Genomic DNA, 14,485 nt, shown 5'->3' with positions numbered 1-14,485 from the left:
TGCATTTTTTCCCTAATAGGCAAGATCTAGTAGGCAAAATTTACACACAAAGAAGATACAGAATCAGACACCCATTGAAAGACTACAAAACCGTTCAATAAGTTTGTTAAAAAGATTGACTGAAGTTTGTCTTAGGAATACAGTTCTGATTCTTTGGATAAGCATCCTTCTATTTTCTTTGTCCTTTTAAACACTGGCTAAATAAGCAGTATTTATCGAAGAACTTTGTAAGGCCCAGATGCTCCAGGAGTATCTCTGGTGCATCCAGAAGAGCATTTAAACCTGTGGATATCAGCAGCATCCTTCAAGATGTGCATGGAGTTGGCCCCACACCTTACTGACTGTGTGATGATGCATCTTTTATGAGACTTCCCTCAACCTTAGCTTCTAATCTGTATAAGTGAGAATCTAAGTAGCATTTACTTCATAGTAGGAGAATTCCAGTAAATAATACATATAAAATCCTTAGGTGCTGGACTCATAATAAGCATTCAAATAAATGCTAGCTATTGATCATGAATGAGAATAGATGTCCAAAAACATTCATACTTAAAATACTTTCTGATGATTTAACTTCACTCCTTCTAGGTGGGATCTTGAGTAAATTATTTTATGTTTCAAAGCCTTGGTTTCCATAGAGGTAAAATGGGGATAATATTTATCTACCTGGAATTGGGGCAGGGATTGCCGTAAAAATTGAGAGGTAAATGCGGTGAGTGTGAGCCTGGAACAGCATCTGGCAGGTAATAAGATCCTAATAAATGTGAGTTATTAGTGGTTATTACCTGAAGGCTGGTTAGCAAGTTTTCCATAAGAGCTGTCCTTGGGCATCCAGGATGTGAACGATACCTTTGTTCTGTTATTTTCATAGAGCCAGTTAAAGCTGACCTGTAAACATGTAGGGAATGTACTTGATGGTGCTTAGAAAACCAAACATTTGAGAGAATAGCACTAAAACATGTATATTATCACATGTGAAATAGATCACCAGTCCAAGTTCAATGCATGAGACAGGGTGCTCAGGGCGGGTGCACTGGGATGACCCAGAGGGATGGGATGGGGAGGGAGGTGGGAGTGGGGCTCAGCATAGGGAACACATGTACACCCATGGCTGATTCATGTCAATGTATGGCAAAACCACTACAATATAAAAAAAAAGGGCGGGGGGGAAACATTGTCATTGTTACCAACCAATCTTTTGTGAGTTTAAAAAAAATGGCCAGAGTGGTCTTTACCAGATAAAACAGGTTTGGAAAATAACATATGCCAGCTCCTTTCATTCCTCTGAGTCCCTAGTTCTTTAGACATATGAAATGAAGTGAAGTGAAGTTGCTCAGTCGTGTCTGACTCTTTGCGACCCTGTGGACTGTAGCTTGCCAGGCTTCTCTGTCCATGGGATTCTCCAGGCAAGAATACTGGAGTGGGTTACCATTTCTTTCTCCAGGGGATCTTCCTGACCCAGGGATCGAACCTGGGTCTCCTGCATTGGAGGCAGATGCTTTAACCTCTGAGCCACCAGGGAAGCCCCCTTTAGAGATACACAATGCTTATTAAAAAGAAAAAGGCAAAGGCAATTCATAGTAAAGAAACCCATAGAACCTTATTTCATCTTGTGTTTTCTAGTCTTCCTTAACCATAAACCTATATTTTCTAGAATACCTATTACTGATAGAGATATTGAAACATATCCTGATATATAAGTATAATCAGAAATGAAATGCCATAATGCGTTCAGATTAGATTACTGTTTGTGATCCTGGCAGAATAGCCATTTCTCAGGTTTGTTTTTTGTTTTTGTTTTTTTTTTAATTAACATTCCGTAGAAGTATTAGTCAAAGTATTGCTTGCATAGAGTTAAATAACAGAAATTAAGCTGACATCCAAACATGTCTTGCTCACTTCAACAAAGGAAAAAACACTAAATAGTCATCAATTTAGCAGAACCCCAGGATGGCTGAGTGGTCCAAGGCATAGGGCCCCCTCTCTAGGGTAGACTGGTAAACTCATGTATCTAGAGTGGGCAGATAACATAAAGAGTCAATTGATGGGCAATTCCATAGCAAACATCTCAGAATAATCTATCCTTATTTAATTTTTTTTTCTCTCATCTTTTTAAAGCACCAAGTCTTCTGTTTTCTCACTTTTGATCAAGATACTTCTCTTTTAGGAAATACTGCAAAGTTGTAGCAATAAATTACAACTGACACCCGCAATGATTGACAGAAAGGCAAAAAGGACAGGGAAAAGACTGTAGCAACCTAGAGCACATACTCTGGCCAAATGAAGGTGCAGTCACTCAGAGACAGCCGGAGTGTGGACCCAGTATTGTCACACTTTGGACTTGAAAGGGAACCTGAAATTTCTTGGTGTGTATATTTGTGAGTCCAGATGATCACTTCTCAGGGCATGGGATTGTAGGAGGATATTCTGATGAAACTGCAAGGTATCAGTTACGCTGGGGAAATACCACCATGAGGAATCCAGCACTTCTTGCATTATAAGTCTCCTCAAATCTGGACAAGAACAAGTGTAGCTTTTCCAAAATGGTCTAATATTCAAGGAAGAAGGGACTGTGGGTCTGACTTGTGCTAGGAAGTATTGTGCCCTTGAGAACAACTAATTTGTTCATTCATTCTAGTAATATTTATGGAGTACCTGCTGTGTACCAAGCAGTGTTCTGGAATCTCGGCATGCATCAGGGAAAGAACAGACCAGTTCCTTCTCTCACAGAGCTTAAGTTCTGTTGGGAGGGAGAAAAAGTAACTCTGTTTTCCTCATTTATAAATGTCACAGTAACTACCTCAGGGAGGTAATTGGGAGGAGGATAAACATACAAATAAATATATGTTCAAGGCAGAGGATGCAGATAGAGGGGAATGGAAACTGGGGCAATGGTGGAATAGAGAGAAATCAGGCCTCTTCTGAGGGGGAAAAGAGGACAATGCACTGAAATTTAATCAAGGTGCAGAAAATACAGTATTACCAGCTCAGGTGGGGACCTAAAATATACCAGCTCTGACGATGTGCCAAGCCTGGTGCTATAAGCTTCATATGTATTGAGACCCATTTTATCTGCCCAGCTACCCTAGAGAGCAGAAGCTCAGATTGTCCCCTTTTACTAGAAGAGGAGATAGAGGCTCAGGGGTGCTGAGTCCTTGGACTCTATCACAGGGCTCATAAGTGATGCAGCTGGTGGGGATGGTTCCACCCAACCATCCTGAAGCCCGCATTTGGTTCTTCGGTCCACCTGCTTTTCCATTTCTTTCCTGAGATGTAGTGCAGATGATGAGGACTTGCTTTAGAAGAGAAGAGGCAGCCAAGAAAACCCATCCCATTATCTGACTATTTCAGCCCTGACACATCAATGCACATGCACAGAATAAAAATATGAAAATGACTTGGGATCCTAAGGGGAATGTATGAATTCCAAAATATGAATGAAGAATAAAAGCATCTAGGTACTTCCATAATATTCCACATTGGACTTGATTTCACCCCAATTTTTTCCATATCCACTAAAATCCAATTCCTTGTATTGTTAGTCACTGAATGAAGGAGTTCGAACTTGTCAAGAACTAAGTTACAAAAATAATTGATGAGAGGGTATAAAAGTTGAAAGCATTACGCATTTTGTGTTGGATTCTAGTCCTAATTGTCTCCCTCACGTCTTGTAGCTTGCACCCTTTTTTGGTATGCCCATTACTCAGCACAGAACCTCCTGGTGGGTACTTGATAAATGTTAACCTGAGCAGTTGAACCTGTAGTTCTATTTATTTGTCTCTCTATGTACTTGCATGAATATCTTCAAAATTCTTCAAGATCCTCAAACCAAAGTCATTCTCCAAGTCTGAGATGATATTATTTATGACACTCAACATGGGGAATGGTGTTGCAATCAAAAAGAGTTTTCCTGCAGGGCAAAGAGCAGAATGAACTTTTTATTCATTTTGTTCAAAAAAGCCAAAATTATCATCTTTTTGCTTTTGCATTTGGTATAGCATATTTAATTCAGGCCTGGGTTGGGAGTTTTTAGGATTTTTAAAAATGATTTGTTGAACTAAGGGCTTCACTGCTCCTGTGAAGTCCATCATTTCCTGGTATTAGATACAGCTTTTCATTTAATTAATTTTAATACAGTAATTTATTTTTATATTTTCCTCTAATCTTGTCAACCTAATGTGGATTTTGCTTTTAATAAAGTACTGGGTAAGCTACTTAAAGTGAACTAATTGGGCAAAGCCTGACTTGTCCATCTGATCAGAACGGACATTTGGAGGAAGGTGGGGCAGTGGGGGGACAGCCAGCGAAATAGAAGAAAACCCATGCTTGGAATCCATGGGGCGGCAGCAGCGAAGTGAATAGAACTTGCCAAGCATGCAGAGGGTGTGGTTGAAACTTGCCCAGGGCTCTAGGAGAGGGTTCAGAAAACTGATTTCCTTTATGACTTAAGCAGCAGCCACAGCTATTGTTAAGAGGGAGACAAAAAATTAGCCCAAATTTTTGAAAGTGAATTGTAATTCATTATTAAGTCCTTGGGCTTCCCTTGTGGCTCAGCTGGTAAAGAATCTGCCTGCAATGCGGGAGACCTGGGTTCAATCCCTGGGTTGGGAAGATCCCCTGGAGAAGGAAAAGGCTACCCACTCCAGTATTCTGGCCTAGAGAATTCCATGGACTATACAGTCCTTGGGGTTGTAAAGAGTCCTATAGCTCTGCTCCCGGGTGAGCTTGCTTATATGCACACACTTTGGTCCTGGTTCCTGGCTCTAGAACTTTATTCTATACCCTGTGGGCACAACGACAGACCCGTTTTTAACGAATCCTGCCTTCCATTTCAATTCAGTGTCCGTCCTGACTGTGTTGTCAAGAGCCAAGCATGTGCTAGACACTGGGATTTAAAGAATGAAATGTAGTTCTTGCTCTGCAGGAAGTTACACTCTAATTGAAGTCAAAATCCCAAAGAAATCCTCTCACCCTGGCTAAGTGGGACCCAGGTTATTCCCTCTGGAAATTGTAAGTGATCTTCAAACTGATTCTGTGCTCCATTAGACATAGGAGAAGCAGTGGTCAAAGGCATCAACTCTGGACCTGGGCTGCTTGGGTTGGAATCCTGAATCCATCATTGGCTAGTTATATGATCTTGGGATCACACAGTTTTCCCACTTATAATATGAGGGTGTAATAGCATCAGCCTCATGGGGTTCTTAGAGGATTAGGTGAGTTTATGTATAAAGGTTTGTCTGATGGGCACATAGTAAGCACTAGATAAGTGTCAGCTGATATTTATTATTAATATCTGTCAGACTGTTCTGAGTGCAAGTGACAGAAATCCCATACAAACTAGCTTAAGCGATAGGAAATCATTGACTTAAAAGTCACAAAGACACAGCTGAATCCAGGTGTACAAATACCTTCTTTAGATCTCTTTAGCTTTCTCTCTTTCCTGACTTTCTTTGTTTGCTTATCCCTCAGGCAAATTCCATCCTTGTTCCTCCCCTCTCCCACCCCCCATGGCCATAGGCATCCAGCTCTAATTCCAGTGATAAAGAGTCTCCTTTGCTAGAGCCCTGACCAGACTCCCAGGACTGGGTTTCATTGGATGAACTGAGTCACATGACCACCTCTGGGGTCTTCATTATTAGAATCATGGTACTCAAACCATGTCACATCTGCACAAGCAAGGTGGTAAAAACTCCTTGGACTGAAAGGAGGGGAGTGGTGATTCCCTAAATATGGGTCTGTTACCAAAGGAAGAGGGACAGGATGCTAGGCTGACAAATAATAAGCATGATAACCCGCCATATATGGTAAAATCATTTTCCTGCCTCAAATCTCCCATTACACTGGTTTCTGGTATGACATGCAGTAACAATGACCATTCATTACGGGGGCAAGCCCTGGTTTTTCCAAACGCTTTTTATTATGGAACATGTGTTTGTCTTATTTAAATGACTTTTTTTTTAAATATAGGTGTCTTTCTTTTTTTTGGCCATGCCATGAGGCATATGGGATCTTAGTTCCCCAAAGAAAGATCAAACCTGCATCCCCTGCAGTGGAAGCACAGAATCTTAACCATCAGACCACTGGGAAAGTCCCTAAATGGCTTACTAAATGATACATATACTTCTCAAAAAACTAACTGCTCACACAGTATCTGCCCCTGCCACTTTCTCCCTTTCTTTCTTCTTTAAGCATTTTAGCCTAAAGACCAATGCATTGCCCAGTGATAACTCTTGCTTTACGGCTGTAGATACCTGTCGCTCTCTATGGGACTTTCCCCCTCTACTGGGATGCCCCCCTTGCCAACCTTTTTAACCTGGTCAGAACCATTGCTACAGCCTCCTCCCCTCTTGCTTCAGATATATAATTTCACATTGATTTTAACAAATACATCTCGTTCCCAGGGAAGTTCTCCAGTGTTATCCACACACACATAGTGTTGCTGACTAAAATCATAGCAGTTAGAGGAGGCTCACATTGGTGAAGTGGCTTCCCAGGTAACTCAGTAGTAAAGAATCTGCCTGCTAGATACAGGAATTCAGGTTTGATCCCAGGGGCTGGACTATCCCTTGAGAAGGAAATGGCAACCCGCTCCAGTATTCTTGCCTGGGAAATCCTATGGACAGAGGAGCCTGGTGGGCTACAGTCCATGGGGTCACAAAGAGACATGACTGAGCGACTGAGCTCATACACACACACTTTAGTGAAGGGGAGGCAGAGATGTGAGGAGGACATGAGATCAAAGGCCAGGCATTGAAATAGCAGAGAGGAGGATCCCTGGCCTGGGACACCTCCATGAAGAGAAAATGGGACAGTGTGGGGAATGTGTCTACGATGTCCTGTGGACGCTAAACCTTGGGACACCATTTAAATGAGCATGTCCAACAGCCCCATGAGTTTCTGATGTAAAGGGGCTGGTGGACAACTTTCCACTCACAACATCAGCCTTGCTTACCTCCTTCAAATGACTGAGTAAAAGATCCTGACACTTTATCAAATTACTTTATCTCCCAAATTACCCTATGACAGGCTACCTTGTGTTCAGTGGACTAAGATGCTCATAATTTTGTACTATTACTACCAAGGTGAGTTATTGAGGACTGGTCATGGGGAAACCTCCCCACACCTACCACATGAATAGGTATTGTCATCAAACTGAAGATATTTCCTGCTTTCATTATTACTATCTCTGTCACTTCTTTTGAGCACTTTGTCTGAGTTCATAATCCCTAATCCTTTATGGATCCCCATCAAGCTTCCTGTGTTCTTCATGGGAAACACTTAGCTCCAGTATGATCATCTGTGCTGTAATCTTGCAGCTCCAGGATATGGACAACCTGGGATTGCTGTCACTGTCCATTCTTTCGTGGCTTTAACTGGGCATAGAGAATCAGACACTCCCTCACTGCCTACTAAGAATAAGAGCATTGAAATGTGGATTCAATAGCAGTGGGTTAAGATCCTATAGATATTTGTTCGGATAAAACAAAACAAAGGAAAATTTGTTTATAAACAGTAAGGCAAGCGTCAATCAAGGACAAAATTTCCCTGTCAGTGAAATAGAGATTCTATGACATGAGAGAGGAGCTCAGTTCAAGATTTTTCAACCCTTCATGGGTCTGAGCTACTTGTGGGAAAACTAGGTTGTTAACTAAGTTAGATAAATCATGATGGGAAAGTCTACTAACAATAGTAATAATCGTATTTTATCCTCTTGTTTAGCATTCTTCTGGTTGCTACATTGACAGAACACCTATGAAGGGGGCTTTGACTTGCAGTAGGAAAGAGTTGTGTTTTGGATTCTGCCATTAACATATAATTTGTGTAATGCTTTCCAGATGGTACACTAACTGTGTGATTTTTCTTCTTATAATAAATGTTTGCAGGATGGCTGCCAGGCAGTGTTCTAGGTCTTAGGGATTCAGAGGTGACTGAATGAGTTGGGGTAGGGGCAGAAAATAGATAAAAAGCAAATAGACAAATGAGAAGATACTGGATAAGTGATAAGAATGATGAAAATAAGGTGTTTTGTGGCAAATAACTGGGGGTTCTTTGAGATTGTGCTCTTAGGAAGACATCCTGTGGGATCTTTGGTGTCTGAATGAGCCACTGTGTGACAATGAACAAAGGATGTTCCAAATAAAGGGGACAGTGTGCAAAGGGAATGGGTAAAAACATGGCCATTCATTCATTCATGGGTCCATTCTAGAACTACTTATTGAGCCTTACTGTGTGCCAGGTTTTAGGCTTTAGAGTTCAACAGTGAACCAAACTAAGATCTCTCACTCACAATACCTACCTTCTAGACATAGAGTTGGAAAATAAACAGTAAGCATAGTAAATGTTATAATTCTATTAGAGATTAATAACTATTATAAGAAATCATACCTGGTAGAGGAAGATTGCGGAGAAGGCAATGGCACCCCACTCCAGTACTCTTGCCTGGAAAATCCCATGGACGGAGGAGCCTGGTAGGCTGCAGTCCATGGGGTTGCTAGGAGTCGGACACGACTGAGCAACTTCACTTTCACTTTTCACTTTCATGCATTGGAGAAGGAAATGGCAACCCACTCCAGTGTTCTTGTCTGGAGAATCCCAGGGACTAGGAAGCCTGGTGGGCTGCCGTCTATGGGGTGGCACAGAGTCGGACACGACTGAAGCGACTTAGCAGCAGCAGCAGAAGATTGAGAGAGCAGATGATAGTTAATGGTGAGATGGCCAGGGCAGATGACAGTACTTATTAGGATACTGAGGATAGACTCCAGTGAGAAGACTCTTCAGCAAATGATAAGGGGGAAATGAAGCAGTTATCTAGGGGAACTGAGATGCAGACATGGAAGACCCAGTGCAACCCCCTCTCTCCACCCCCCACCCCCACACGGCAGGGTTTGGCTCAAGCAGACTGAAGAAGGAGAAAGTCAAACAGTTGATGGGAAACCAGATTATATAGGAAAGTGAAAGTGAAGTCGCTCAGTTGTGCCCGACTCTTTGCGACCCCATGGATAGTAGCCTGCACCAAGCTCCTCTGTCCATGGGATTTTCAAGGCAAGAGTACTAGAGTGGATTGCCATTTCCTTCTCCAGGGAATCTTCCCAACCCAGGGATTGAACCCAGGTCTCTCACATTGTAGACAGACGCTTTACCATCTGAGCCACCAGGGAAGTCCAGATTATGTAGGAGCCTGTAGCCAAAGGCGGAATTTTAATGTTGCTGGGAGTGATAAATGGAGCTATTGCAAATTTTGAGCCTAGAAGTGACATGATCTGACTTACATTTCCAGGGAACACTGATTGCTGAAGTGAAAAGAGATTCAGAGCGAGGAAGTGTAGAAGCAGGGAGAATGGTTAGGAGGCTGTTGTATTAATCCAGGCAAGAGATGATGGTGGCTTGGACCAAAATTGTAGGGATGGGGGGGCGTGGCTCGATTCTGGATACATTTTGCAGGTAAAGCCAGCACAGCTTTTTTGGTGGTTACATATTGGATGCATGAGAAAAAGAAGTCAAGCATTACTGGCTGAGTAAGAAGAATGGAGTTGTCAGGGAAACACTTGAAGAAGGCTGAGGGCAAAAGAGCTTTGGCAATGGAGGGGTCGAGTGGTCTTGGAATAGAGTTTTGGTCATGTTCATTTAGATATATATTTTTAGTTATCAAAGTGTAAATGTTAAATAGGCTGTTGGTTATAAGGCTCAAATGTTTAGGAGAGGAATCCAATATTTCATGCCATAGGAGAAAACAATATGGAAATACAAGCTTAGGCCAAGGGCTAAATTCTGGGGCAATCCAGTGTTAAGAGGTTGGGGAGAAACTAAAAAAGAGCGAAAAGGGCAATCGGTAGAGTTAAAATAAAAATCTAGAAAGTGAGGTGGCCCAAAGGTCGAACAGAAACGTAGCCTCAAAGGCAGCCATCAGCTATGTCAAATGCTTCCTGTAGGTTAATTAACAGGAGGGTTGAAGGATGACCACTGGATTTAACATCATGGCAGTGGGGTGGCAGGAGAGGGAGTCAGATTTAAGTTAGTTTAAAAGAAAATGAGGCTGTTCTGTACATCTGCATCTCCATTGCTGCTCAGCAAACAGATTTGTCAGTATCATCCTTCTAGATCCCATATATATGCATTAATATGCAACATTTGTTTTTCTTTTTCTGACTTACTTCACTCTTATAATAGGCTCTAGGTTCCTGGAGTGGGGGCGGGGGAGGAGAAGAAGAGAGAGCGGGGGAGATGAGGGAGAGACTGAGATGAATGGAGAGAGTAGCATGGATGCATATACACTAACATGTAAATAGATAGACAATGGGAATTTGCTGGATGATTCAGGGAACTCAAACTGGGGCTCTGTAATAACCTAGTGGGAGGGAGATTCCAGAGGGAGGGGTTATATGAACACCTATGATTAATTCATGTGGATATATGACAGAAATCAAACCAGTATTGTAAAGCAATCATCAATCAATTAAAAATAAATATCTTTTTAAAAAGAGAGAGAATGAGGAGCTCCCCTGGCAGTCCAGTGGTTAAGACTCCATACTTCCAACTCAGAGGGCATTGGATTCCATCCCAGGTTGGGGAACTAAGATCCCACATACCATGCAACATGGCCAAAAATACATACATATATACATAAAAATAAACCTACTGCAAAATCAAAATTGCTAAAAGAGAATGAACAGAAGAAAATCAGAGGACTCAAATACAGACAGCTCTTTAACGAGCTTTGTTTGGTGAGGGAGCTAAGACATAGGGCAGTAAATAGTAAGCACAGCAGACATGGTCCAAGGAAGAACTTTGTTTGTTTGTTTGCTTTAAATGAGAGAAGTAATCGCGTGTGTTTGCAACGTGGTTGACGCTGCTGTAGGAGGAGAGAAAATTGATGTTGTAGAGGAGGAAAGGGATCTGGTTGAAACACTGTCCTTGAGTAGGCAGAGAGGGACTAGAGCTGATGTCCTTGTGAAGGGGTGGCCTTAGAGAGGAACAGGAAAAACAGGCAAGCAGGCAGAGTGCAGAGTCGGGTAGGTGAGCACATGAGTTACTAGGTGTCTGTTAATTTCACTTCTTGTTGCTTCCATTTTTCTTAGTAGGAAGAAAGTCAGCAGAGTGAGGAGAGAGCAGAGAGGGAGTGCTGGGGCAGGAGAAGGTGTGATGGTGACCGAGTGTGTGGACAGCGAGGGTTTCTGGAATTGACGGCCAGCAGGAAGGACTCACCTGAGGCACCAGGTTTGTGGAGGCCAGTGTGCCTGAAACATAGTCCTGAATGGGAAGGGGAGTGTTGGGGTGGGGATGGCAGGGAGATAACAGACGCTAGGTCAGGCAGGGTTTGGTAAAACTGAGTAAAGAGTTTAGGTTTTATTCCAAATGAACCCTTAGGAAAATCCTTTAAACTCTGCACCTCTGTATTCCACTTCTGACAAAATAAGAATACATAACCTTTCACCTCTAAAATTCTTGATTCCACGTATGAAAGGGAGAATTAATTTTAAGTGTTCATCAAACTAACAGCTCAAATCTCCTGATTATGAAGCGTTTGTTTGAGAAGTAAAATTTCTCATCCATGCATTTTCCTTTTTTATTCTTTGAATAGCTTTCAGTTTTGCTTCAATATCTTGATCTTCAAATTACCGTCTTTCTGGAGCTTGTTTTATTGATTCAGCTCCAAATTTTTTCACGAAGAAAGCAAAGAGAAGTTAATCATTCAGTATGTATTTATTGAGCAGAGATGGTGATCCTGGCACTGTGAAGTTATTTTCAGCATTTTTTTTAACACTTTGCAGACATATGAAGGTTAAAAGATTAAATGTGAACTTACTAAAATTTGATGGGCAAGTCTGAAACCAGAAATAAATATTCCTTGGTGTTCTAGATTGTTATCAAGGCAGGGGCTTCTCTTGTGTAGACATTTTTCCCCCCTTCCTGTGAATATCTCTGGATAAAGCCCTTTTGCCCTCTTGTGGGGATACTGACCACACAATCATTTGCAGTAGAAAAATCACAAGCATCCTCTATTTGAAAAATCCTTGGAATCATAAAATAAATCATCCATGTGATGAAAAATCCACATTCATTTATAACTTCTCATTTTGAAGATTATTAAATAATAGGGAGGATTATTCATGATGTAAATGAAGAACATAGTAGAACAAAATATTTACTATTACTTGATTTACTATTACTATTACTTGATTTCTAAGTATATTCATCTTAAATTTATAACCTAGGATGTAATATAGCATAACATTTTTACAAAATAGTCACTCTCCCATGTAGTATGATTAGGGGTATTTTGATTTACTTATGAACATTTTGTATTTTTAAGTATATTTATAATGAACATGTATTTTTTAATGATGAACCTAATATTAAATTTACTAAGACACAATAATTTTTCTTGTGTCTAGGGAAAATTGATGATTGAAAAAAAAGGTTTTTTTCTCTTTTAATAGAGATGCTCCCCATTCCCCACCCATAGAACAGGCAAACTAAAGTCCACCCATATCAGAACTTATAGCTACTTGAGCCCCTCTGGAGGAGAAAAAATAATGTCCTAGATTTAAATGTATGTAAACATAATATTCAGGAAAAGAATAGTTTGGGGATAAAAGTATCCAGGGCACTATATACTATATACCAGGGCACTGATCTTATAAAATTGTAAATGCCTCTCTCATTCTTTTCTCTGTGTAATTTGCTATTCACCTGATGTGAAGAACTGACTTATTGGAAAAGACCCTGATTCTGGGAAGGATTGAAGGCAGGAGGAGAAGGGGACCACAGAGGATGAGATGGTTGGATGGAATCACCAACTCGATGAAGATGAGTTTGAGCAACCTCTGGAAGTTGGTGATGGACAGGGAGGCCTAGCGTGCTGCAGTCCATGGCATTACAGAGAGTCAGACACAACTGAACTGAACTGAATTTGTTAAGCAATCGTTTAACAAATATGTGAGGGTCTGTTGTTTAACAAATGCTTATAAGCATTTATAAGCGCTTCCCTGGTAGCTCAGATGGTAAAGAATCTGCCTTCAATGTAGAAGACCTGAATTCAGTCCCTGGGTTGGGAAGATCCCCCTGGAGAAGAGAATGGCTACTTATTCCAGTATTCTTGCCTGGGAACCCCCATGGACTGAGGAGCCTGCTGGGTTACAGTACACGGGGTTGCAAAGAGTTGGATACAACTGAGTGACCAATACAACATTTATGAGCACTGACTATGCGCCAGCACAATTTCTAAGTGCTTTGTATGTAACTCATTTCAATCCTCAGAGCATCTTTGTGACATAGGTATCTCTGTTTTATGGATGAAATACTTAGACACAGGGATGTTACATAGTTGGCCTGAAGTCCCACAGCTGGCAAGTGACAAGGCTGAGATTCAAACCCTTGGCATCCGCAGACCATGTTCCTGCTCCAAAATGAATTTACCACCGCAGCAGTCTCTTGGTTTCACTTGTTACTAAACAACAAGATATTTTAAGTCCCTGATCTCAGGGAACCTACAGTCTCGTGGGAAGACAGACCCCTATCCAATAATCACATGAAACAAATCCTTTGTTAGATTACCAAAATCTAACAAACCTGTGAAGGAATATGTAGAAAGTGTATGTGTATGTATAAAATGAGACCTTTGAATGTTAGAAAATTGCAGGATACTTCCCTAGGTTCGTCTCTTTCCCTCATCACAGCCATTACATAGAATCATGGTATTGTTCGCTTAATAATGTACAGGAGAAGAAAAGGAAAATCTCACTACCCTCAAAGATTGTTACAGACCAAAACTAATGATCTTTCAGTAGATGGTCAGCCTGTGTATAGGTATATCGATTCATTTCTTCTTTCAAAAAGAGTCAGGAAGAAATCAAGTATTTGAACAGAAATGACTGTCACTCTTGGTTGCTCTGTAGTAAACTGCCAATATTGCCAACCAGTATAAACCCTCTAAAGTTTCTGACTGATATCCCCTTTGGATGAGCAAAAAATTAAATCACAACATAAGGAAAAAATATAATTTAAATTTTGGGTTAGTTTTTTATTGGTACAGGTGTATGAATTTTGGTAATGTGGTCCAGAGGTGTTTTGTTGTGGTGGTTTGTTTTTTTTTTTTAATTTCTCTTTTTTTAAACTTGTTTTCTATCAGAGAAGGGAAAGATTTCTCTAACTGGAAGCCTGGACTTGTATGGGTGGGGCAATGTAAACTATAAAATCCAAATCTTTTTTTTTTTTTTTTTTGTATATGATTTTTATGGATACATTGTGTGAAATTTTTCCGTATGAAGTCTCCTTTGGGGTATCAGATTCAGCTTCAATTTCTGGAAGAAAGTCTGTTGATAGTCTTTAGAGAAATCGAGTGTCTAGAGTACAGTGTCTTCTCAGCTGGAGGGATACCAAGTTGTTGTCTCTAATCTGGGCAGAATTTAATCCTAGTACAAAGAGCATCAAAACCAGGGGTAAGGTGACCAGATTCCACCTTTTGAGAAAAACTAGGAAGTGCTTC

The 14,485-nt window shown here is 40.9% G+C and overlaps 1 long non-coding RNA gene and 1 other non-coding gene across 3 annotated transcripts in view; one reads left to right on the top strand and one right to left on the bottom strand.

The window, feature by feature from the left end:
- LOC112581125 overlaps positions 1-14,485 on the top strand; it is a 470,843-nt gene that overhangs the window by 311,063 nt on the left and 145,295 nt on the right. The gene's annotated exons all lie outside the window — the stretch shown is intronic.
- Positions 1,450-1,522, bottom strand: TRNAW-CCA. Its single transcript has one exon. It is a non-coding gene; the product is annotated as a tRNA-Trp (tRNA).

Source organism: Bubalus bubalis, chromosome 21 (genome assembly GCF_019923935.1).
Source record: "Bubalus bubalis isolate 160015118507 breed Murrah chromosome 21, NDDB_SH_1, whole genome shotgun sequence".
Lineage (NCBI taxonomy): Eukaryota > Metazoa > Chordata > Mammalia > Artiodactyla > Bovidae > Bubalus > Bubalus bubalis.
Note: the sequence above shows the minus strand (reverse complement) of the source record. Positions and strands in the feature narration are given on the sequence as shown.